The sequence below is a fragment of the Xiphias gladius genome, chromosome 1 (assembly GCF_016859285.1).
Source record: "Xiphias gladius isolate SHS-SW01 ecotype Sanya breed wild chromosome 1, ASM1685928v1, whole genome shotgun sequence".
Taxonomy (NCBI): Eukaryota; Metazoa; Chordata; class Actinopteri; order Istiophoriformes; family Xiphiidae; genus Xiphias; species Xiphias gladius.
In genome coordinates, this window is record NC_053400.1 from 14242133 (window position 1) to 14269014 (window position 26882).

The window sequence follows — 26882 nt, forward strand, 5'->3', positions numbered from 1 at the left end:
CTTCTGGCAGCTACAAAACCCAAATTTCTAATTTTAATCATTTTTTTCTTGCAAAAGTCCAGTGTGCTTGTGGTGCAGCTTATATGTTTTGCTCCTAGGTAGTGTATAGATAAAATGCCGTTTAAAATTTCCAAAGACATGTCAGCTGATATAGATCATATTGCAATGTATCCATGCTCCACACTGGCAATTTCAGGAAAATGATCTGTTTCAGGAGAGTTTGGTATTGGACATTTTCATAGCCTTCTTCAGAGGTGGTCAAAAAATGTAAACAGTAAAAAGTGTTACTTCTAAAATTGGTTTATGCCAATCTTAATTTTTAAAGCATTCATTTAAAATCAAAGTAATTTGAATGACTCAGCATTGACATTTCATTTTATTCATTTGGCATATGCAATTTTGTTCAAAGCGACTAAAAATAAGAACAGTCAAACTATGTAGGAACAAGAAGTTGATATCATCCAAAACTGGGAATGTGTCCCACTGAGACAAATAACTAAACATCCGTTCAGTGCTCAGCACACCATCTGAAACACTATGTGCAATGGAGGCCTGTTTATAAATCCTGATTTTAAAATTGTGGCCACACAAGCAAAAAGAAATAACCTATATATATACATGGCAAACAGAAGAATCAGTTACACGCATTCTCAGTTTTAACCCATAGACCGAGGCAAGCCAGGCTTCCCCTGTTATTTAAGCCACTGCTGTCATTTTAATAAAAAGATGTATGTTTTAGATATTTTCTTTGTCATGAAAGAGCTACCATATTTTTTTAATATAATACGGCGGTGGTAACTCGGGGAGAAGGAAAAATAAGAAGGGACGCCAGCATGTGAGCATTGATGTCATTCACAAGAGACCGCCGGGAGAGCGAGCAAGTTTTCCGGTAGAGTTCTAATGATACCAGATAAAGTCACCGTGCTTTATAACTGCGAACGTCCGCGACTGACTGACCGACTGATAGAGTTACACCATTGGTCAGCCTAATGCCGCGTGACTGAGTGCTGACTTTACGCCGCTGGTCGGACGCTCGAGTGGCGCGAACAGTCTCTTTTGCGTCGTGGGGGGGGGTCGTCAATTTAGCCCCTTTGTTGCTAGATTTACCGATTTTTCTTTGTCACAACCCTTCAGTGAGTTTTTCTTCACGAAAGCACCTGGCGCCAAAATCAAGCGGCTTTCTGGGCAAACCGTAGCTACTTCCCGTAGAAGAGAGCCGCCGGTATTGCCGCGTGAGCGCGAGGTCGGGCTTTCCCTCCGCCGCAGGCACACCCCTCTATGCGTCTCAACCGACAGAGACGTGAACGAGCCTCTAACTTTCCCTGTAAGTGAAAATGTAGCCGCCGAAATCACAGCCCAGCAGTTCTCTTTAACTTAAGCATGAGGTGATTTTGTCGGATGACAAAGCAGCTCGGAAATGGCTTTGAAGTGACTGCTGGCTAACGTGTAGCCTCAATAATCGTGTCAGTCACTTTTTCAGACTTGTTCCGTTGTCTGGCAACCGAAACAGAAAAACACATAAATGAGAGCAGCTTTTTTGGGGGGAATTGGGCTGTATTAAATGACTGCATATGTGAGCACAGAGAGTAGGAGAGAAGCAAAGAAATAAATGGCGGTCTAGCCATATACTAGGTATTTAAAGTATCGTTATTTCCCAAGCATGCTTAGCTAGCAGCCTTGGAGGGCGAAGACCGGGAATTTTGATGAAAAACAAACTCAGAGTGATTCTTAACCGAAAACAGAATCTAATCGGAGACCTAGCTACTCCGATACTGGACCTGCACCCGCGAACAATAAGAGGAGCTTGGCCACTTGGCCACACCGTCTGTAGTGGAAGACCTGAACCCCAGTGGGAGAAAATATCGCGTTGTTATTGAACATTTTGCTGCCCTGAAGAACAGTGGTCGTCTCCAAATACGTGCAGGCGGTAAGTCAAACAAAGCCTCTCAACTCATTATCTCTGCATCATTATCGTTTCGGTGTGATGTTTCATTTTAAAGGACGTTTAGTTAACTTTAGGAAATCTCTGCATTACATTAGGCTATTGTTATTATTATTTGTACTGATACTCGCGGTAAAATAGCTCGCCGTGGCTCTGTTTAAACATACCGCAAAGTTGTTGATGTTGTTATATTTCTCAAATAAAATGTGCCTTGTTTGCTTGAATGTAGTTGTTTCTAAATAGTCAGAGCTACGGAAGTTTTTCATTGCATTTCTATCCATAGACACTCAGCACCATGGACAGGGCCTCTCCGGGCTTTTACTTAAGTGTGGTTGGTGACTGTAGTCAATGCAGAGGTCTGGTGGTTTTTTGTTGGAATTTATTCATCATTGCTTTTGAGTTGTGCTGCCTCATGGGTAATTAGCTTGAATGAGTCACTATGAAGAATACTACATGCTGGCTATTTTGTAGGTGTATTAGGAGGGAGTGTACTCATGTATTGACACATGCATTGACATGTCTTGATGTGCACGTAACTTGTAAAATGTCACCTGGAAATGAGCATTGTATGGTAGCAGGGACATGTTTGACACTTTGAGTCTTTTTCAAAGCCGCTGTCTCACTTTACTTCCTAACATTTTTTCCCTTCACAACACTGGCCATTCTGCAATCATTGTGTTTTATTCTATAACCTAAATATTGTTTACTGTATAATCTCTACTGGTAAACAATCTACTACCCATAGTTTCACATCACAAACTAATGGGAAACATATGTAGAGGACGTACATGCAACCTGTGTATGCAGTATATATATATATATATATATATATATATATATATATATATTTATATATCGTATGTGTGTGTGTGTGTGTGTGTGTGTGTGTGTGTGTGTGGGAAAGAGAGAAGGGGTATGGTAAGGTCAGGTTTGAGGTAGACTTTTTCTAGCTGTGTGTTTGATTCAGTTTGCTTTACAACAGATGGGCCTACTGTGACCCACAGGCAAATACATGTAGCCCCCCACCCCTACACACACACATGCACACACACACACACACACACACACACAATCACACACGCGCACACACACACACACACACACACACACACACACACACACACACACACACACACACACACACACACACACACGCACGCACACAATGACTGTAGAGTTTCTGGTCCAGAGCATACAACTTTAATGTGACTCTTAGTACTTGGTTAACGAAAAGTTTATGGTACGATACATAACATAGAGACAGACATATAACTTAGTTGAATAAAGACCTATTTATACCATTTACTAGATAATACAATAATTTGAGGGTAGAGATGTCCCAAGCCGATCCTATCGGTATTGGGGCCGATCCGGATCGTTATCAGCTAAATTAAAGCAGATCAGCATAGACTAATGCCGATGTTTTCTTTAATGTACTATGCTGTTCTGTCCACCTCAGCCTGCTGGTGTTGCAGCGCTGCTCTGTTTTACAAGAGCCTTCAATGCAAGCATTTTGCTGCCTAACATTATGGCAGTGAAAATTAGAGTGTGGGTATCTGAACCTTTTCAGACACAAAGGTTAGCAAAGTACTTATCTAAACTCTGACAATAACAAACCCGTTATCATCTCCTCTCTCTTCCTTATTAGCAAAGCGTAGTGTACAAAACATTCTGATAGCTTCTCATTTTTAGCCAGTGCTGATCATTGCATTTACTGTTGTTTGGTTGTCCCTTCAAGCCGGTGTCTGGCTTTCTTTATAAGGGAAGAAGCTACACTTTGTAACACCACTGTGCATTCACGAGTAGATTGAGTGTGTGAGCCGAATTTATGTCAAATTTAGTATCCTATGGCTGTTATTTCCATGTGACAGAAGCATATTTAATCAATATTTTAGTAAGTGTAAAATATCAGATTGGACCCAGACTGACCAAAAAAACTTTATTGGGACATCCCTGTTTGAGGGTGGTAAATTGGTACAATCAGCCAATACCAATCCAGCGCATTGTTTACTGATAATGAAATAACAATTAATATTGTGCTAGTTTGTTCTCAACATTGTGTGTTATAAATAGTGGTCAAGTTTGACAAATTATTTGCACCTGGGTGCAGACAATTTTTTTATTTTGGAGAGAGTGCACAGACTGAGTTGGTTAAATAAGTTTCAGTGCAAAATATTCATAGGCTCAGCCACATTATGAACACTACACCCAATGTGGCAGTAATGTAGGGCCCTAAAGGCACATTTTATTTTGCTTAGTGAAAACATACTGGGGTTTTAGCAGCCAATTTTGCCAGTTTAACACCATTAAACCAGAGGCCCTGGTCTTTACTCCAGAGACACAGAAGACAGTTGGAGTGGGTGTCATGTTGGCAATTTGTGTGGACTGCAGACACACACCAGTGGTCCCACAGGGGAAAACGTAGTTCACACAGTTACCATGATGATAAAAAACTAAGGGTCAACAGAGGTCAACTGGAAGAGTTGAAGGGGAAAGTTATGAGGGGAAAACAAAATTAAGATAAGGGCGTAAAATGGAGATTGAATTTTAGGAGAGGAAGTCAGGAAAGCATGAGAAAAAGAAGAATGAGAAAAGAGTAAGATGAATGGGGCACGGAGAGTGGACAGGGTAATGGTAAGGAGAGGGAGAAGGAAGAGAGAACAATAATTAAGGATGGAAAAGAAGAGGATGTAGAAGAGGAGGGGAGAAGAGGAATGACGGAGGAGAAAGGGAGATCTGAGTGGAGAGGAAAAGGAGGGAGACAAGGGAAAGGAAGTAGTTAAATAAGCTGGGAAATAAAGTAGCAAGGAAAAAATAAAGGAAAGAGGAGGAAAAAAGTGAATGAAGGGGGAAAGAGAAACAGAAGAAAGATGGATGATGGACTTGGCAAGCTCAAATGCCTAGCTCAACAAAATGCAATACAGCCCCAAACTACAGCCAACATTAATTAAAATTACAATTTGCAGAGTTTTGTTATTGGAAGCGAACGTAAACCTGTCTCATTGAATATCTGTATTACTTTATCAAACTATTCTTCCTAAAGGTATTCCCTCATTTTGTGTTTCGATGATGGTTGAAAGCTCTGTCTGTTGCTCCAAAATCTAAAAAAATAAATAAATCCTATTGATGTTCAGTTGTTTTGAGATCTTGAGACAGGGAAGGTTATTGTGTAATTCACGCCATTCTCATACTCATCAAACAGTTAATTGACCTCTCATGCCCTGTATGGAAGCATTCCATTTCCTTTTTATTTCCTCACCAGTCTGTAATTGGATTATATTTTTGAATTTATGTTGAGGACTCTCCCACTATTTATTAACAATATGGATATTCAAGGGACAAAAAAAGAATTCTACCTCTCTGTTTTGCAATCTTGCTCTAGCACTCTCACTCATACACTCATTCTTCTCTTTCTTGCTGTCTTTCTCTCTGAGTGCCTGTTTTCTTTCCTCTTTCATCTGTACTGCCCTGTCTGCCCTCAGCAGCAAACCTCTGCTTATTAGAGAAAAAGGAGAGAAAAAGAGACTGATGAAGAGCGGAGGTGAAAAGATTGAAAGAGGGAGAACTGAAAGAAATAGAGAGCTAATTTTGCTTGTCAGGATTTCTGAGTGTGTGTGTGTACGTGTATGCGTGTGTGTATGTGTGTCTGAGAGTGAGAGGAAGAGAGGGAGATTTTTGCTTATCAGACAGGAAGTAGATCTCTTACAATAGCATTCTGACGTTTCCACTTCTCTAATGTGGAAAACTGTTAAGATTCCTATTCCAGATACCGTGCGCGCATGCACACACACACACACACACACACACACACACACACACACACACACACACACACACACACACACAAAAACACAAAAACACACACACACACACACATCACAGCGGTGCAGATAAGATGCAGCTGCTGTGTTGGAGACAGAATCACTGAGTCAGCCATATGTATTCACAGTCTTAAGACAATCACTAATTCACACTAACACAAAAGCTCACACACAGACACACAAACATACACAATCCTACATGAGGCTTACATACATCACATACAGTTTTGTATTTGGTATTCAGCTGATGCTCCAAATACAGTTATGCACATACAAAGCATAGAGACAGAGGGAATAAACAGACAGGTAGAGAGAAAGACATTTGGTTTTGGTAGAGATGGCAGAAATGATGAGACAGAAGACAGAGGAAAAATTCAGAGTCTAAACAGGCAAGAGGGAGCTTAAGAAAGAGGAAATGAACAGAGATAGGCAATGAGGGAAATGAGAAATCAAAACAGACACAAGAAAAAGATTGCCCTCCACTGAGAAAGTAATGAATGTCATCTTTTTAACTTTGTTACGAACTCAAATGATTGAACAGTAGTTAAGCCTGTATCTATTTCAGCTGAACTTCATCTGTAGTCTGTATTTCTTGGAGAAATGTCCTCTGACATGCAAGTAGTGATGCATAATATGTTTAATGTGTAATAATGGGAGAAATCAGAAGCACGTATGGCACAAATTTTTTTATTTTTTTAAATTAATTCAAAATTAATTAATTAATTCAAATGCAAATTTTTTGGATGAGCTTTCTTTGAGAAACAAAAAGAAAAGCGACAGTCGGTTTTCTGGGGCAACAAATTCGCTTAACCACGGTCATTGATTAGGACAGTAGCACATCGCAAAGATGGCTGCGCCGTTTAAAGCATGGATTCCCCAGAAAAACATGCCTCCGCTACAAAACTTCGCACAGGATCATCTAAAGTGTGGGACAGTTTTAGATAGAGAGACAAACTCTGCAAATTGTAAATGGCTTATCACAGCAATACAATTGCTATGCGCGATCACTTGAGGCAAAAGCATCCCGGAGCACTTTGTTTAGGACGCAGCGATAGCATGACAGCACCATTCTGTTTACTTTTTTATCCCCACCTAAGCATGATAGCCTATATTAGGATTACTAATATTCGGAAAAAGTAATCTATGCACTGCTGCTGTTATGGTAACGTAACATTACACCATGCGTTATCTAATGTTGTTATTCAGCTATCTTTTATTTTCACTGCCATGTGTGAGAGAAAATGGCTTAAACCAACACTGAGACAACTTTCCCAATGTTACTCAGGGTTACTTAAGATAGAAACATGGGACTCTCCCAGACAGTACACTGTAACAGCACTATAAATGTATGACCTATCATTTTAATTATATCAAATTTTTTTCTGAGAAATCATGTTTTGTCTGTCACTTTGGCATGGCGGACGGCACTACAATACCCTCGCACCTCGCGTAAACTGCATATGTCAGTTTTCTCAGCAGTGCAACCTGTAGTCGCCGTTAGCAGCACATGTAAAATAATTTTAAGCTGTGTGAATGGATGTTTCTTGCTGAAACGCACCTTGGGAGATGTAGTTAATATTTGGTGTCATGGTGTGTTCGGCAAGGCAAGCTAGTTTCATTCTTTTTGTTATCAAAGAGGAGAACAATAGCCTGTATGCTGATAGGACAAGAGAGATGGCATGTAGTAGATCAGAGTGACAGTGTATTTTACAAATGCCCCATGTTGTAGTACGAGGCATGGGCTACTGCATTTATACCCTGTGAGTTTTGAATTCTTCAAGATCATTTTAGATTTTTCCCACAGTCAAGTGTTAAAGAGTCACTGTCTCAGTGCTCATGGGAGATTTCTGCATTCTGAAGATATGTTGTTTTAGGCCCCTCATAATTTGATTAGTAATCATTAAAATTACTTTAACTGCTGAGTGAATAGTAGATTTTTGACATCAGTGGTTATTTTTAAAGTGCCGTTTTAACATTCCCTGCCTTAGCAAATCAGGAGCATTCATGAAAGCTATGGAATTGTAATAATTTCACACAATAAATTGTCAGAAGGCAGAATTTTGGAACCTGCTTCTCTGTGAATTTTGTATATGGGAATAATAAAGAATACATCCAGAAAGTGTAACAGAAAGACAGAGTTATGATGCATGAGTAAAGTTGTTTCAGAGAAAAAAGGGAAATGTGAGACAGGAAGGCTGAGAGACTGACAGTCAGACAGAGAGGTAGACAGCGGGAGAATACCCAGGAAGGTGTTGCTCTGACTGATATTTCCATCTCAGTAAACCAGAATGATCCTTCTCTGGTCCAGAGCTTTTAAAATGTTTACGTAGTGTGTGTGTGTGTGTGTGTCTGTGTGTGTGTCTGTGTGTGTGTGTGTGTGTGTGTGTGTGTGTGTGTGTGTGTGTGTGTGTGTGTGATTTGTGAAAAAAGAAAAGACGCTACTATTAAAATCCCATGATTTATGAATTTTGAAAAACTTATCTCCAAATGTTTGTAAAGTGGAAACAATGGATTTTGCTAAGACATGTTTCACAAAATTAAAACATTCCATGGGGAAGAGAGGGAATTTTTAGCTCTTAGTTGAGAAAACATTATTAATTTACAGCATGGATTTTCATGTACCATATAATGAATAGAAAACCTTATATAAAGATTACTCTTTTCATACCAACATAAACATTTGATATGGAAACAAACTTTTCAACTAGAAAAAAAGGCAAAATACCATTTTGGATAAATTATTGTCTACTTTTAGACTGAGAAAATTTCAGACCTTGGAACTAATGAAAATGTTAGCCAATGCTGCTGGCTGGCTATTGTTTATTAAAATATTATTTGATAAACAATAATTTCCCATTATTTTTCCAAAAGATAATTGTACTTACAGTTGTAGGCCTTTTTATGTTTGACTGTAGGGCAACCCTACACAAATGAATTTTATTATTTGACTTTTACAATGATCCTTAAAATATCCTTTTACAGATAAATACAGTAGAGCTAAAACGGTGAATCACTGAGTTAACGATGAGTTCTGAATCAGCAGGAAGAATTTACCTAGAAAAGCCCAGAAAAGCTTGATTGAGTGGTGTTCTCCTTTACCCACGATGAAAGAGAGATCAGATTTTTTTATGTACCACAGAGGGGTTGACTATTGTCTGACTGATGAACAAACAGTTGGGCCATCCCCTAATCCCAGTCGGAGTTTACACACACACACACTAAAATCCCACTGTGTGTGTGAACAAACAGAGGATGAAAGGCAAGACAGCGAGGGGAAGAGCACATATAAAGAGCTGCTGTTTTATTAATGAACCTGGAAACAGTCTTGGGATTCTCAGGATCTTTGTGTGTGTGTGTGTGTGTGTGTGTGTGTGTGTGTGTGTGTGTGTGTGTGTGTGTGTGTGTGTGTGTGTGTGTGTGTGTGTGTGTGTGTTGGCTATACACCCACACAACAGCAGAAACAAAGGTGGGTGCCTGCACCGTAATGACACACTCACACTCACACAGTCTCTAATAAATTCACCCTAATTCATTCTCTCTTTTCTCTGGGGAAGAGCCAGGAGTTTGCCTGATCCAAGGAAGCTTCACGTTACCTTCACTAAATAATTGATGCTCTCTCTCTTTCTCTTTCTCTCTCTCTCTCTCTCTCTCTCTGAGTTGCACTCACTTGGTCGTTCTCTCTTCTCTGTGTGTATCTGTCTTTCTTTTTCTTTCCATCTGGTTCATTTTTATCTGTCTCTTTTTTCTCTCTGTATTTCTGTGTTTTTTTCTGACTTTTCTCTCTCTCTTTCTCTCTCTCATCTCATTGTGTATTGTTTATACATTTCATGCAACTACACACACACACACATTCGCACTCACAGCTATGAAAATGTTGGTCATTTAAAACAAAAAATGGCCAGCAGTTTGGGAGATGCAGGCTTTATAAAAGTGTTTTGTTTTTTTTCTTTTTGTTTTTCAGAGTTTTTGGAAAACCAGATCCCTTTGAGTATATGCGTGAGAGAGAGGATGTGAGAGGGACACTGAGAGGTTTTTAGGTTGAGAGATCTTCTGGGGTCCAGATCACCCCCTCAAGAATTGAAACCACAGAAGTGTCCGCATCTAGATGCACAGTGTGCATGAAAATTATTTTGTGTATATGCATTTGCCTCTACAGTGTGTATCTGTATTTCTGTGTGTGTGGTAGAGTGTATGTGATTACATGCAGGGACCTTCTTCCCCCACTGCCACAGGGACCTGACCCCACTAACCAGGGGTTAAGTGCTCCTTCTCTCTTTCTCTAGCATTCATCTTGTCTTCTCTCTTTCTTATTCTGACATGCTATTCCCATTCCTATATTTCCTGCCATTGCATTTCTCTCTCTCTCTCTCTCTCTCTCTCTCTCATTTTCTCTCTCTCTGCTGAGGATTGTCCACTGGAATCCATATGCTTATTATTCAAATTCACTGTATCGCTGTGAATACGTAAGACTTAATCATTTTGATATAGATTTATGATATATGGCTGTGTATTTGTCTCAGCAGAGCTTTATTTTTTGAAAGAATATTAATAGAGCAATAGTTCTGAGGGAGAGAAGAGTGTCATTCACTTTTTCTGTTCTCAATTTTAAAATTAGTTCTGGGACAAAAGTTAAATCTGAATTATATATGCACTCACTGGCCACTTTACAACGTACACTTGTACATTCTTATGCAATCCAATACAACAGCTTGGCCATGATTTCAACTTTTTTTTGGTGTTGTACTGGATTGCATCATGTTGAGAGGTGTTTTTAATATTATTCACTCCATTTACATACATAACAATGGCAGAATATTATGTTTACACTCTCCCAACCGCACACACACACACACACACACACACACACACACACACACACACACACACACACACACACACACACACTATAAGTGTGAAATGGTGTTCCAATTAATATATTTGTTGTGTCTTTTAAAATCAAGTATGCAAACATTTATATACCAAACTGATATAGTTGGTAAATTAATAAATAAGGTACACAACATCGTTCTTGTACTAACACATATTTTAATTTTCACTGTATTGACAAAAAGAAACAAATAACTTGCCTATGTGCCACGCTCCTCGACAAATCAACTGGATTCTACTGCATATAACATTTTGTAGAGGCAAATATGAGTAAAATATGTGCTGTAGCAAGCAGTAAAGTGGAATCCAATCCAGCAGCACTCTGTACTGTACCACAAGTTCTGTGTGTGTGTGTGTGTGTGTGTGTGTGTGTGTGTGTGTGTGTGTGTGTGTGTGTGTGTGTGTGTGTGTGTGTGTGTGTGTGTGTGTGTGTGTGTGTGCGCGCTGATGAGGGGATACCAGTCCTCCCATGACAGAGGTAAGCGTGTTCATTGGCAAGTCTGGATATCCCAACTGGTGCGTGTGTGTGTTTGTGTGTGTCTCTGTGTGTATCCCATAGCAGCAGGTCATAGAGCCCAAATCTACTGTCTGCTTGTCTGCCTGCCACTGTCTGTTATTCTGTCTGTCTGCCAATTTGTCTGCTCTACTGTCTGTGTCCCATTGTGGTTGTTCCGTCAATCTGCACTGAGGCTACTTGAATTGAACTGTGCCATTAGCTTTAATTTTTAAAGCTCCATTAAACAATATTTTTATAACAACACTGAATCAGATTACTTCTGTCAAAGTGCTGCTAATAATCCTAAAAAGATTCAACATACAAAGTAATCACCACAGTGTGTGACTAGGACACTGGAGACTGCAGTTCTTGTCCGATTAGTTGTCAAAATTTAACCACACTTACACACAGAGGCTGCGGATTAGAAAATGCTCATGAGTAATTTTTAGATCATTATGGAAGACACTTAAAAAGTCTGTTTTGTCACTTATTGACTTTCCAACACTCAGGTAGGAGATGTACATGTGTAGGGCCAATTGCGGCCAACATGTAACGGTCTCCTCCCTCAAACAAGTTGTGTTGTGCACTTAACTGATAGCTCAACAAATGTGGCTGTGCTCTTGTTTAAGTCTCACTCTGCTTGGCCCTCAGAACTGAATATCTGTGGTTTGGAGTTGAGTTTCACTCTTAAGTTCTTGTTTCTACTTTCAGATAACAGCCTTATTTCACTGTTTACTGATTGCTTTACATCCAAATTGGAGCTGTAAGTTACTTGTGATGCAAGCTGAACATTACCTGCTGCTGCTCTACAGTAAAAGTTTCAAGGTCTACTCAAAAGATTTAGACCTAATCTGCACTATTTGGTAAGTGGATCAGTTTTAAATATTGCAGGGAGGAATGATACAAGCAGATGCCATTACAATGAGCTGTTAGATGAAGCCAACCTCAAACACATCATCAAGATAAAGAACCTCTTTTACCTTCTTTGACAGTCCCATTTGCAACATTTGCAAAATTGACATGGTTTCAGATAGTACCATGTATGAGCTGGTATGTTTAGCAGTGCACTCGTGTTTTGGAGGCATTACAGTGACTGTTTTTCAGTACACCAGCGGGGGGCTAATGGAACGGCTTTGTTGGTTTAAAGGAATTACCATCTTTCTTCGCCAAAATCAACTCATAATCTGCTTTACTGGCATCACTAGGCTCACTGTCACACCACTGACAGTACCTAGCAGCACAACACACACACACAAACATACACACACACACACACACCAGTGGTGATCAGCCAAACACCACTACAAGATGCTAACTCTCTTGTGGAAACTGACTGAATGAAAAGAGAGAGGGAGAAAAAGACAGGGAGAAGAGAAATATCAGTAAGACAATAAGAAAGGGAGAGAGGTATGAGTTGAAGAGACCGAGAGGGAGGAGGGCAACAATGGAAGAGTGGGGGTGAGACACAGGGAGAGAGAAGGAGAGATGAGATGCTGCAGGGTTATCAGTGATTAACAGTTCCACCCTATAGAACGTTGGGTTGGACTTCAAAGAAAGAGCTGCTTTTTGTTTCCAGGCCTTGAGTGTAACCCTGTTAGGAATGTAGTGTTTATACACACACGCACACACACACACTCCAAGTTTAACAGTGAGAAACAGAGGGAAGCACGCAAGGGAAGATGGGAGTGATTGAAACAAGGAGGAGGGTGAGAGAGTGTCAAGACAAACTGACAGAGGGCAAGATATGGAGGGATGGGAAGAATAAGGAAAAACGAGAGCAGAAATGAGAGAGCAAAACCATCGAAAGGGACTAATGTTATTAATTGCATGACAATATTTGAATAATGTTTTAATAGAAATTGTGAAGAAAGTTTTCTTTATTTCTTGAAAATATTGCCAACCACATAATTTAATTGATTAATTGAGAAAATAATTGGCAGATTAATTGATAATGAAGATAATCATTTGTTATAATAACAAATATTGCAAACAAAATATTTTCCCTTCATTTAGCCAAAAGAAAACAATTGTAACTTCTTTCCAACAGCAAAAAGTTTAATTATTGTTTTTACTTGTTCTAACATGGGTAGCGTGTATTTTCTGTCAATAAAGGAAATTCAATGGGATGGATGGATAGACACAGCATATCATCTTTAACATATAATACAGAAAATATACAGTATGTATAGAACATAAAACTGCTATTTATGCATGGTGATATTTCAGATGTACCAGCTTCTTGAAGAAAATTTAGCATCTCCTGAAGGTCAGCCAATTGAGATCTATGAACTGTAGACCAGAGCATGCTTTTAACACAGACTCACCTCATCCATAAAGACATGATACATATTCAGTTAAAAACCCAATGCTTACACAGATGCACTGACAGCAGCCCTTTTTGGAATATTTTCTTGATAGTTATACTATAATTTTGATGTCACTGAGACACGTTTGATTCATGGTTCTGTCTTATGCTTTTTAAACTTACTTTTTGTGCTCATGAATAAAATGATAGGTATCAATTTTCATCCATTCACTCTGGAACCATGGAATAAAATCTAGATAATCAGTGGATCTTTGGAAAAAATATGATAGCATCACCTTGACACAGGAAGAGGTTCAATTTATATGTCTTTGTTGGAATCCAGTCTTCACCAATTGCAACAAGTGGATGGATTTTGCTTATGGTTCAAATCAAATGCCTACACATATAAACATAACCATAAAACTGAACACATTCTGTCACCACAACTTCTCACAGTCACACACTGTCTTATACTGGCTCTCCATGTACACACACACACACACACACACACACACACACACACACACACACACACACACACACACACACACAGCAGTAAAATGCTCCATCAAAGTACAAAAGTGGAGTGAGAGAGGGAGATGGAGATACAGAAAGAGAGGTCTGAGATCTGAGAGAAGAAGAGAGGAGAACAATGGCTTTAAGTCTTGACAAACACTTAGCCGAAGCCTTTAGACTAACACTTTGGAGCAGACAGGTTTGCCTGCATACCAATAGCAAACACTGTCACTCCCCATCTAACTCAGAGGCTTTTGATGTTCTATTCACAGAGATAGAGAGAAGGGAGGTGAAGGAGGGGATGGAGGTAAAGAGAGTGCAGTGAAGGGGATAGGTGGAACATAAAGGAATGAAAAAAGGAAAGACAGAAGGAAAAAAGTAAGGAATGAAGTTGGCCGAATGAGAGAATGGAGTGAGACTTTTAATTTCTTCAGCAAACTATAGCATTGCTGATTTCTTTTCCTCACTTCCTCCCCTTTTCCCCATGCTTTTATTCTACTCTGTGTATCTGTAGCTCTCTATCTCCGATTCTAACAATATCTAGATCGCGGCAGTAAGAATAAGTGACAAAGAGAAAGAAGAAGAAAAAGAGAAGAGAAAAGAGGAAGGGGTCGATGCAGAATGGATCCCAATCCATAACGTCATGGTACATACAGTAATTTGCAATCCCGAACATACCAGTATTTCTCTCTCTTGAAATACTGATGCTACCGCGGAAGGGTGACAGTATATATGTGACCTAAGGACTAGTAGAGGGTTTTCAGATGACAGGTCTTTAAGTGTATGATAGTGCTTTCATTAGTGACAATGTCATGTGAAAACCTTCCATCCCTACAACATCATTTTCTACCAGCTATAGCTATCAGCTTGCTTTATAATGTTTCAATGGCCAATGTATTTTAAATGAATTTTGTTTGTTTGTTTGTTTGTTTTTTGCACAACACAGTGACATACATCATATATGCACATGTGTACACATACCGTACATTCAACCACATCTCTTATCTGCCAAAGAGCACAAGCACTGGCAGGCGCAGACAGACACACATGCCCCACACACGGACACACACACAACCTCCTCTGCAAGTTGATAAGTGTGGCAGGGAGAAATTATTAATTATCAAGCTAATGGGCACCAGGCTGAGTTCTGCTTCATTAAGCCCTAACTGTTTGTGTGTGAATGTTTGTGTTTGTGTATCAGAGGGCGGGGGGACTTCTGAGTGACACACAAAGATACGTGCACATAAAATCGCATAAACCCTTACACATGGGGGGGTTGTTTGCCTCAAAGGTTGCACAAAACATATTCACTCATGCAAACATACACGTGTATGAAAAACGTGAAAAACTGTCTTTATGTCAGAAATTATATTGTAACTTGGTAGACAATGGAGCAGTTTGTTTCAACATAGCATGCAAGCCATCCCATTCCATAAAGGAATTCTTGAACAAAAGGTGATTTTCAAGGTATCGAGTTGTACTTGCATTGCTCACATATGATAATGTAGATTTTTGGGCGTTGAGAGAAGGAACCCTTAGGATACTTGAGAAAAGAAACTGACATTTTGAGATGGCTCTCTCCATCTCATAATCAACAACCACCAATTGAACACGCAGTACATCTGTGAAGTGTAAACAACTAACGTGTCTATGTACAGTATGTGGGCGTGTTTTGTGCAGTTGTAGTGGTGCTATGTTTGCGCCCCGTGTTGACTGGTGATGCAGTTTGCTCCACTCTATCCCTTGCAGGGTTGAGCTGGCTACAGTATGATAAGTAAAACCAGTGTTGACGTTAATCTGTCTCACTCCCACTAGGAAAGACAGATAAGGGGGGAGAGGGAGAGGGCGAGGCAGAGGGAGAGCCAGAGGGAGGGTGAGACAGTGGAAGGAGTCAAAGAGAAAAAGTTACATTGTTGTAATTATTTTTATTTAGGAACCCTGACATAATTTTAACTTGCAATATGAGATAAACAGACATAGCATATTTAAACATTTTTAAGAGGGTGTGGGGTTGGGCATGACATGCATCAAAGGTACCTGGTCAAATGCAAACCAGGGAAATTGCAATTACATGGTATACTTCTTTGACCTTTGGGCCACCAGAGTGCCTGTTTTGTAAAAATTTAAAAGCATGCAACATGGAAGTAACGTATATGAGGTCAACAATCTACTGTCAGTTTTCATGTGACTACCAAAGTAAAGGAAATGGGGGGAAAAAAAAATGCGTTGCTACATGTCCCTTAGGAGAATGGCAGGATTTGAGTTAGTAGCATGCTGTGTTTGTTCCTTGTCTTTTGGTCAAAATGCTTAATTTGGTTGTAGTCATTAAATTTGAAAGAATACTGTTATCCACTACTACTTTGTCACACTGTGTTGAAGGGTCCCAGTTAGTTTGTACTAAGAATTCAGCATGCCTGTTGACACCATAAAATCATGCATTTTAATTTCATTCCATGCTGTTGTAGTTTTGCTGACTTTTTCCTGAATCTTATCAGGTTGGAGTTGTGCTTGAATTTAAAGTCCTGAGTCAAACTCCCTGTATCAACTATGTGTGGGACAGCATATGGCTTTTTTTAAATTTTATGTGTGTTTCCCTATAAATAGCACTGATGGTAACACAAGCAGGGGCCCAGGCTCAGTGGTTTTTCCCATTGATTAGCTGCCTGGCTAATGCACAATCATCCCTTCCACTTGTGCACGCACACACACACAAACTACTGCATTGCACTAATGAGAGTTGGTTAAGACCCCCTAGGAACAACCAACCGGCACTTTACCCCTGAGAGAGACAAGTGGGTAGGAGAGTGAAAAGAACAAAAGGGAGTGAAAAAAGAGAGAGCACAGTCAGATAGAGAGAAAAAGAGAATGAACAGCATGAATGGAAAAAAGAAGGAGACGGGAAGATGGAGGGACAGAATATGAGGAAATATCTAATAGGGAAGTAATGGAAGAAGTCCTTTCATTTTTTTGTGTGAATGTGTGTGTGTGTGTGTGTGTGTGTGTGTGTGTGTGTGTGTGTGTGTGTGTGTGTGTGTGTTTGTGTTTGTAAGTTTTTGTGTTTGTGTGTGTGGTTAAGATGCCCCTGAGGGGTGTCCTCTTGCTGTCAATATGTGTATCCCCGTGTCTGGGTGTATGTGTGTGCTAGAATTACCCAGAATGCTTTAGCGATTGACTGGCTGGCTAATGGCGGTCTCTGTTTCCTCTGATGGTCATTGACTAGGCCTTCTCATCAATATCTGTTTTTACAGCTATTCTAGAACTGTGTGTGTGTGTGTGTGTGTGTGTGTGTGTGTGTGTGTGTGTGTGCTGCGTTTGCGTTTGCATGTGCAGGTGTGTGTGGTTGTGCATGCTACTTATGAAAGAAATTGCCTCAACTTGGAAACTTCAAAGTTCCTTGAAGGAACCTCTTTTGTCATTTCCTCACGTCCCTTCTTTGCCTTCTTTGCCCTGACATGTCCTGTCAGTTTGTAAGTGATCTCTTACACGGACAAGGTGTTATGTTTACATCTACAAAATCATAGCAGTATGATTTTACTGTGATATTACTTTGATACACTGTTTTGACAGACGCTGTGTTATTAGTTATTACAAAATTGCAGATACTAGGGAAAAATAACAGGATTTCTTCCGGGAAATTCTGTACCAGAGACAGTAAGTGCTGCTGATAAATTGCTGCAAAGGGAACGTACAATGTGAATGATCTGTCGATCACAGCTGAACTGGGTAAGACAGATCCTAATGCACATCATCAATGTAGTGACTAGATGACGGTTTAAACAACTGCCTCACTCATTATAACCATATGATAATGATAGAATGATTACATTATGTGGCCTTTGCTGAGTGATGCACGACAGCTTGTTTTGAAATTCGAAAAACCTAATATTACGTTTCATAAAATAATAAAAATTAATATTTTTAGACCAATTATATTCAGTTAGAGGGCATTGTTGACATATACTGCCAACTTCCAACAGCGCTTCATACACTGTTTTCTCGTCCATCCTCTAACCCCTCATCCTCTAATCCCTTGCCTTCTCTTTTTGCATTCCTGTAAACTTCTTTTCAGTTTATTCCTCTCTCCTCATCATCATCTCCTCTCCTCTCTTCTCCTCTCCAGTCCTCCCTTAGCTCCGCCACAGGTCTATTTTCCTCTCCTTCCTCTTGTGTTCTTCATTCGCCTCCTACCTTTCTCCACTCAGTTTGGAAAGGATTTGGTCTCCCAGACACTCAGCAGGACTATCACCACTCCACCCAGGAGACCACTCATCTCTCCCTTCAACCCTCCCCCCTCGCCTCCAACCTCCCTTGCCCCCTCTATCCCTCCATTGATTGCCACTATTCCTGGACTTCTGTTATCCCACTCCTGGTCCAGCTCAGGTTTCCCTCCCCTTCACTCAGCTCTGCATGTGTGTGCTAACCTCTGTATTTCTCTATGTCTTTTTGTGTGTCACATTTGATTAATTATCAAATCTGCTTCAGCATAATAATGTGAGAACGAGACAAGAATTTACTAAAATCAATGCATGATCACTTTTTATCTACTCAAAATACTTGATCGCAGCAATTGAAACACGCATGCACAAAGATGTACTTTCCGCTAAATGTTACTCAATTCCATGCTCATTAGTAGCAACATTGCTCTTGCTGCCTAGTCACCTGTAAATGGCCTAAGTGGCCCAAGTATTGATAATCTATAAGAAATGGTCAATTCTATGAGAAAAGCTGAGTTGATCAATAGCCTGAGTACTCTGGTATGAAGGGAGCTCTTTGCTCATTCATTCATCCTTTCATTCACTAAGTTAATCATTCATTGAATTTATATTGAATTTCTTTATGTATACTTTTTATCCAAAAGTTTTGTTGCCATTTTTATGCCTTTATTTGAGAGATGACAGGAAATGAGGGGTGAGAGAGAGAGAGATGGAGAACACAACATGCAACAAAGTCATTTTACAAAGGTCCCCAGCCAGACTTGAACCAGGAACATTGGGGCCAGAGATCAGTGCCTTAACCCCTAGGCCACCACTGAACCCTAATGACTTAGTAGATTTAAAATCCACAGAAAAAGTAGAGAAGTTAAACGCAACCACTAAGATACTAGAGAAACTAATTAGTGTTGTTGTTGTGTTGTTGGAATTATCAAACAGTAATGCTTAGGATTATAAACAGACAGACTGATACTCATATAAAGGCCTATAGTTAGAAGTCTTATTTGCAGAGAGACACATCTATCCATACACACTGGCTCTCCTGCCTCTCTAAGTCTCTGTTTCTCTTCATATTGGGTTTATTAATGCAGAGCCATCTCCAATTGTCAGGCTTCATGTTCATAAATTCTGAATAGAGATGCATAAATCAATACACACACTACACAAATGACAGTCTGTTTAACTGGCCCCAAATTTTCCTCTCCTCTCCTCTCCTCTCCATCCATAGGAGTGAACATGAAGCTGTGTGGCATAGGAGAAATGATTGTGGCTCTGTGTGTGTGGACGGTTAACTGTCATTGCAAGGTTTGATTTCGCTGGGTATAATTGTCTTTCATGTGAACACAAGAGAGAGGTGTTTGGCAAGCACAGGGTAATGAGAGAGAGAGAGGTCACAGAGGAAGAAGAAGGTTTAGAGGGTACAGTATAGTGAGGATTAGCAGACAGAAGAAGGGTTTAAAGAGAGAACATGGGTAAAACAGGGAAAAGAAGGAGGTATCGGGCCTGGCAAAGAAATGTCCCTTTCCTTCATTATTCATTTTAAAATTAGCGAGCAACATGTTGTGTGGGACATTTAAGTTTTTTTCCGGCTTCACCCCATTCTTCTGTCCTGTCTGTCATCCGTGTTGGGGCAGTCCATTTGGCTGGTACTGAAAAATTTTTTTATTATTATGTTATTGTAACAGTATTGTTATGTTATTGTAGAATAACTCTTTGCAGTGCCAGTGTGTCCTTCACTCTCACCCTAACGTGTACCTGTTTCTTAATAACACACATGAAATAACACAACCGTTAAACAGAGGGAGGACCTGCCACTATGCCCTCACTTTGAAGGAATTTCCTGCTTTATAGAAAATGAGGAATATCTGTCATACACGCCGCAGTTCTAACTCTAATATTAGGTGTGCCTTCCTCCCCGTATGTTCCTTAACTGCCCGCTTGGCTCTTTAACGCGTGCCGCAACTCATCTCAGTGAGCGGAATTTGTTTAAAAAGCCTGGTAATTGATGCGGGGCTGAGAACTAAGAGAGAGGCTGCCGTCGCTGATTAATGCACACAGAGAATGTGTGTAGCATTTTTTTCTGAGACACTTTTAACTGGGCCTCTTAAATGACCATGGAGAAAGAGAGAGAGACAGAAAGAGGGAGAAAAAGCAATTCCCCTATTTCTCTCATTTTACCTTTGTGTGTGTGTGTGTGTTTGTGTGTGTCTGCCTGTGTGTGTTTTGTGCGCTGCCTCACTGTAGCTATTAAAGTATGTGACAGCTGTATAAAACACCTATAATTTAATTGCTTTAGGAAAACCAAAAGAACATGCAATCATGCAGAGACACACAAGCAACGTCTGAATGTTATCCCAGGGTTAAAGTTGAACTGTTGTTTTTTATGAAATTGTGGGAAATTCTGACAGCTTTAGTACTGTTGGTGCTAGAGGAACAGGGCCAACTGGTTTTATGCCATTACACAATCAAGTAAACCTTGTGTGGAATTAAACCTAGTGGCATGTGATGTTAAAATACAGTGTAAAATGTTTATTGTAATTATTAATTGTTGCAATGCACATTTCAATATTGTCTTCTCTATTATTCATCAGAAAGAGAGAACTCTGAATATGAGTGATTTATCCCAAGCTCTTTACTTCAGTGGTAACATTTTTAATCAAATATCATTCAAGGAATAGTACTAGGTAGGTCACAATCAAATGTGGTGTGATTAATGTCATGAGTAATATCTCATCCCGCGATGTAATGAATATAGGACAAACGCTACATCACTAAGCCACCAAAATGCCTTTCTGGATGTAAAAACTAACAAAAAGGGAATTAATGTTCTGAATATTCTGTGTCATTGGACCAAGTCCTCTATGTCTGTATTAGTGTCCATGTCTTTGCTCGAGCAGTAGATTGAATGCACTTCCACATACCTCTATGGAAATGAAGTGACACACACACATACACATGGTGGGACAATCAGGTCATTCCAAGGTAAAAGGACTTAGATATAGTGAAATATTCATACTTTAGAGGTACCGTGTGTATGTGTGTGCGTGTCTCCGTGCGCATGTGTGAATGTGTATGTGTGTCAAGCTCATGACTGCTACAAGCAGTTCTCTTTAATTGAGGTCTTGACGCCTCAAGCAAAATGCTTAGGAGAAAGATAAAACCAAAACCTGCACAGTGGTGGGTAAAATACAAACACACACACACACACACACACACACACACACACACACACACACACACACACACACGCACAACTAACACAACAATGTTGACCTTAAAAACGAAATAAATAAAAGTTATCAGGCAGTCAGTGCTCATAGGATGCAGGTTACTTGCTGACCACAGCCACTGAATGAATACATTATTAATAAGTTAGTTCATAATTGCATATCACATGTCAGACCAGGCTGAGGATGATTTCCCTCAATTTTTCCAGGGTTTGCCTGCAGTACAACCTGCTAAAAACTGAATTCCACAGACTCAGATTTTTTGTTTACCCTACATTAACAACAGTAGCAATTCACTACAACGCATGCTTTAAGGCTTTACAAAAAGTTTACTTTCCAGCACATAGTCTTTTGCATTGGGACAGAGAATTTAACTATAAACACACAACCAGTGTAACAAGACATTTCAACTGCAAAGGCTAAAGCACTTATTTTGAAGACAATGACAAAGCAGTGCTTGTTTTACTGAACTGGGCATGCCAATAAATTACAACCACTTGACATTTTTGCTGGATTTCTGCTGTAATTGGACAGCTTACCTCGCTGTATTATGAAATGCAACCTGATTAACTGAGTCAACTATAGGCCATAATACCTCAAGGGTCAGGAAGGGTGAATGGTTTGGGCACTGCCAGTGTAGCTGCATTTCCTATCGGCTATCTGCAAATCTCAACAGAGGTCACAGATTATATAAAAGCCACTGGGTATATTATCAGCTGCAATATTAGTACATCCATACCTCATTGGTCTAAAGTGTATCCTACGTGTGTATGCGTGTTTGCTTGCATTTTGTGTGAGAGTGTACAACCAGCGTTGTGAGGACGTTTAGGCTGATACTAAAAACTTCAAAGGGCTGTTTGAGGGTGAAGACTTGGTTTTAGGGTTCACTTTAGAATTAGGTTTAGGTTAGGGTTAGGGTAAACGTCCAAGGACTACATGGTTCGGGGTGGAGAGCCAAAAGTAAGGCACGGGCCAATACATGTCAGGGTTAGGGTAAGGGTTGGGCTTAGGCATATATTTGTAATGGTTATGGTCAGGGTAAGGGGCAAATGAATGGATTATGTCAATGAGTGTCCTCAAAACTATAGTAAGACCAACGTGTGTGTGCACGAGGATAATGTGTGGATAATGGCTCCTGATAGCTATTTAAAAAAAAAAAATAAATAATAATCTGTTCTTTTGAATGGTTTATTAAAGATAATGTCTCTGCCTATTTAACAGTTTGACTGGTTGCACTGATAACGAGTGCACGAGGCAGGGCTAAAGGAGTATCAGGTGGTGTGTATGTACATTGTTTGCCTGTTACAGTAAGTGTGTCTTTGTTCATATGTGCATGTTTTGAAGTTTATGTGTGTGTTTGTATTTGTATGGTTTTTGTATTTTTTCTAGATATGTAGTGTATGTGCGTATAATTATCGTGTGCTATTATAAGTAAAAAGTAGATATACTGCAGATAGTTTATCTGTAATTAAAGTGTTTGTGATTTCCTGTGTTCTCTGCCCTTTAGCGGCTCTGATAACAGGTTCTCACTACAACCAGGTGTCTGAACCTTATCAAGATCTTTCTCTCTCTTTTCCACTCTCTCTTACTCTTTCCATCTCTCTCTCAAAAGCTAATGGATTAAACAAATAAATCTGTGAAAGCATGCACATGCACACATTAACATGTGTTCTCACCGCATGCAGATTGAAGCTAAATACTCCTGAAATATATTCCTAGCAATTTGCAGAAGCATTACCATAAAATGTGCAATATAAAAATCTGTATTAAATTACACAAAATTACCATACTGACCTAACATTTCCTGCATACATCTTTAAAATTGAAGAGCTCATACAAGGCCAAAAAGTAAAGTTGCTTCTCTTGAGTCTTAATTTATCCTTCCTTCAGTCCCCTTTTCCCTTTTTTCTTTGTTTGTTCCTGTGCTCCTCTCATCTCTCCTTCCATTCTTGTACTTTTTTCTCCACTCTTATTCACCTCAAGTACATAATTTCACCCTCTGCTCCCTCTTTCCTTTCTCTTTATTCCCCAACTTGTCCCATCATTTCTCCTTTCAATTTCAAAGTGTTATCAGTTCCCCACTTTCCCTGCTTCATTCCTCCCCTACTTCCTCCATTTGTATTTGGAAGAGCAACAATTAGGGCGGTGTGATATGACAGTATATATTGTGTGACAATTGTAAAACTGCTATTGTTTCATATTATGCTCTGTCATTTATTTTGTTGTGTCGCAAATCACAGTCTTTACAGTAATTCCGGACAGGAGAAGGAAAAAAATCGGAAGCTTGTACCGAAAAGAGGTGCTACTTCTGTCAACGTGGTGTGTGTATGAAAAGTCTGACGTGGACCAGAAAACCGTAATTTGCAAATTATGCCACAGACTGGTCCCCACAACAGAATCAAACACCAATCACCTCTTTTGCCACCTATGCAAGGATTGCATTGTGCGGAGACAGTCTACGGATGAGGGCCACAAAAGTACAGTTAACTGCTCAAAACAAGCCCCAGACTCAGATACTGCAAGAGGCTTTTGCCCGTGACACAACATATGGCAAAGAATCATGAAGATGAAAGGAGATAGCAGCTGCCACTGCAACTTACGTCCCCAGTTTACATGGTCATGAAACACAGATTTCATGAGTTGGTGCTAGCACCCGACCTAATGTACACAATGCCAAGCTGAAATGTAATCAAAAATTTGTCTTTCCATATTTATTTATTGAATTTACACAAAATTTTATATATCATGATATGTATCTTTATTTGGATATGAAATTACCTATATCGGAATATGAGATTTTGGTCATATGGCACAACCCAAGCAACAATAATTTGTGAGGCCAATTAAGAGGTACTGTACTGTTGTGGTCTCAAACAGAACAAGAGCCTCAAGGATGGAGAGAGAGAAGTGTTCCCCTCCCTCCCTACTTTCCACCCACCTTCTAATCCCTTAAAAGCACTTACGAGATTGGCGCCTCCCGCCTGCCTCTGCCTGCTCGTCTACCCGTTGGTTGCCACAGCAGCTGATTGGAGGAATCGAGGCTCCTAATTGGATCATGAGGGTGTGATGCAGGCGACAGCAGCCACATTATGGGAAGCTGACTTTGTGCAGCATAACCCTGCCAGGATGACCCTTTTCCTGTGTGTGTGTGTGTGTGTGTGTGTGTGTGTGTGTGTGTGTGTGTGTGTGTGTGTGTGTGTGTGTGTGTGTGTGTGTGTGTGTGTGCGTGTGTTTGTGTGTGTGTGTGTGTGTGTTTGTGCGTGTGTGTGTGTGTGTGTGTGTGTGTGTGTGTGTGTGTGTGTGTGTGTGTGTGTGCGTGTGTGTGTGTGTGTGTGTGCAGACTGACCTCAATGTGACTAAGAGCCTCTGCTCATCAAGGCGGGATGGCTGAAGCTGCAGGGAGAGGACAGATTGATGAAGAGAGGATAGGAAAGTAGAGTAGTAGGAAAAAGGGGAGACAATTGAGTCAAAATAAAAGGAGAAAAGAGAAAGCGAAAGGGTGGAGAGGAGGAGAGAAGATGGAAATATTAGCACAGTATTAAGGGCACTCCCCTTCAGTTTTCCTGTTCTCCAAATTTTTCTTTCCTTTCTGACAATAGGGGGTAAGATAGGATTGATGACATGATGCAGTGAATTAATCCCCCTGAACTTTGTGCCTGGGCCCTGTGTGTGTGTGTGTGTGTGTGTGTGTGTGTGTGTGTGTGTGTGTGTGTGTGTGTGTGTGTGTGTGTGTGTGTGTGTGTGTGTGTGTGTGTTTGTGTGTGAGTTGGTCTTTCACTTTGGTGCAAAGTGATTGTGTTGTCCGTTACAGTGTAAATTGATAGCGTCACTGCTCTTTGCCGCATTACGGGGAGCATAGAGCTATACATTCAGTTTCCTAACTGCATTCTATATCACACCATCATGCACACCTGATCCCACAAACCTGAATGATACACCAGCAAGGACTATTTCTAAGCAGTTGACTTGAAACCTTGCTGGTACACACACACACACACACACACACACACACACACACACACACACACACACACACACACACACACACACACAAAACAAACAAAATTTTCACATTTGTACACAGTAAAATAATTATCAGTGATAATAATAGTATGGGACTTTACCCTTTACTCCAGTAAAGTGTTCTTTAATATTGATGTGGTGTGGAAATGGACATGCTCAAGAAGAGATGAGAGAAAATAAAAGTTTTGGCAATGGCACAGTTTATTTCCAAACTTTTTAGACAAAATTTTATGACTATAAGACCTACATTTGTTGATTATTTTATCCACAAATAAAAGAAATCAAATCTTTTTTCAGCCGTCTCTGGCAACCCATCTTCTTTTTGATTTCCTGTGTTGCAAAGTGCTGCAAGGGCATACAATGTCTAGCCTTGCATTTTTTCCAAGCAACTTTAGATGACATAAATAAAGTGTTTTTTACATAGTTTTGTTTCTCTAATGTGAAGGTAATAGTAATTGTAATTAGTAAAACAAAACTTCCAACAGTAGATAAAATCCAATTGCAAATATTTTGTCTTTCTGAGCTGTTGCACAGCAGCACTTCTTGTTGCTCCTGTGGCAGCTTTTACTCCAATAACTTGCTCATTTTAGCGCAACAGGGCATGTCCCAGTGTATGCCTGTGTGTGTATTTAAGCATGTGTGGGCATGTAAAGATGTGGGCATTCAAGTGATTGTGAATTTGTGAGTGTGTCTGACCATGCTGGTCATCATTTGTGTATGTGAGCATGTGAGTTGGTTTCTGTAAGTTTGTGTATGTGTATGTAAGACCGTGTGTGTTGTGTGTCAGTGAAGTGCGGCAGTACAGCGGGGGCGCTTGATCCCTCCACCTTTTAAGAACATCAGAGGGTGTGAAAAGCACTGATTGCCCTAACTGCTCTCATTGGGACTCAAACCCCCGGCTTAGTTGTGCTTGAGCGAGTTTGGAGAGACAAGAGAGTGAGAGAGATGTGTGTGTGTGTGTGTGTGTGTGTGTCTGTGTGTATGTGAGGGAAGGAGGATGAGGGAAAGGGGAACAAGGGAGAGACGGGGGACAGGAGAGAGAGGGCAGGAGTGAATTAGTTTGGAGGAGTGATGGAAAAGGAGAGAGGAAATCATGGTTGGAGAACGAGGGATTGGAGAAGAGAGTGAAGGCTGAAAGAAGAAAGTTAGAGGAAAGAAAGGAGAGAAGAAGTGAGGGAGCATGCAAGTTAGGGAAATCATGAGCAGGAAATCTTTGGAGGAGACAGACAAAAGTCATTATTGGATTGTTCATTACCTCTTTTTTAAACCTTGACATTTGATGCTTAAGCTACTTATTAGGATCAATAACATTTAAACTCACCTAATGAATCCATCGCAGGTGCTGCTCTGGTAACAGAAAGCAAAACCCTCGCGACAATGTTCTGTTTCGAGTATGAAACTAGAATGGCACTCAGTAGAGCGCATACATCCACCAAGTTGAAAAATGGAAAAAA

At 40.1% G+C, this 26882-nt stretch overlaps 1 protein-coding gene across 2 annotated transcripts in view; it reads left to right on the top strand.

Moving 5' to 3' along the window:
* The first annotated feature begins 1037 nt into the window (after nt 1-1037).
* esrrga (estrogen-related receptor gamma a) overlaps nt 1038-26882 on the top strand; it is a 129991-nt gene continuing 104146 nt past the window's right edge. For both annotated transcript variants that reach the window (XM_040138069.1, XM_040138079.1), the window contains exon 1: nt 1038-1927. The gene's annotated coding sequence lies outside the window, so the exon portion shown is untranslated. The remainder of the gene's footprint in view (nt 1928-26882) is intronic.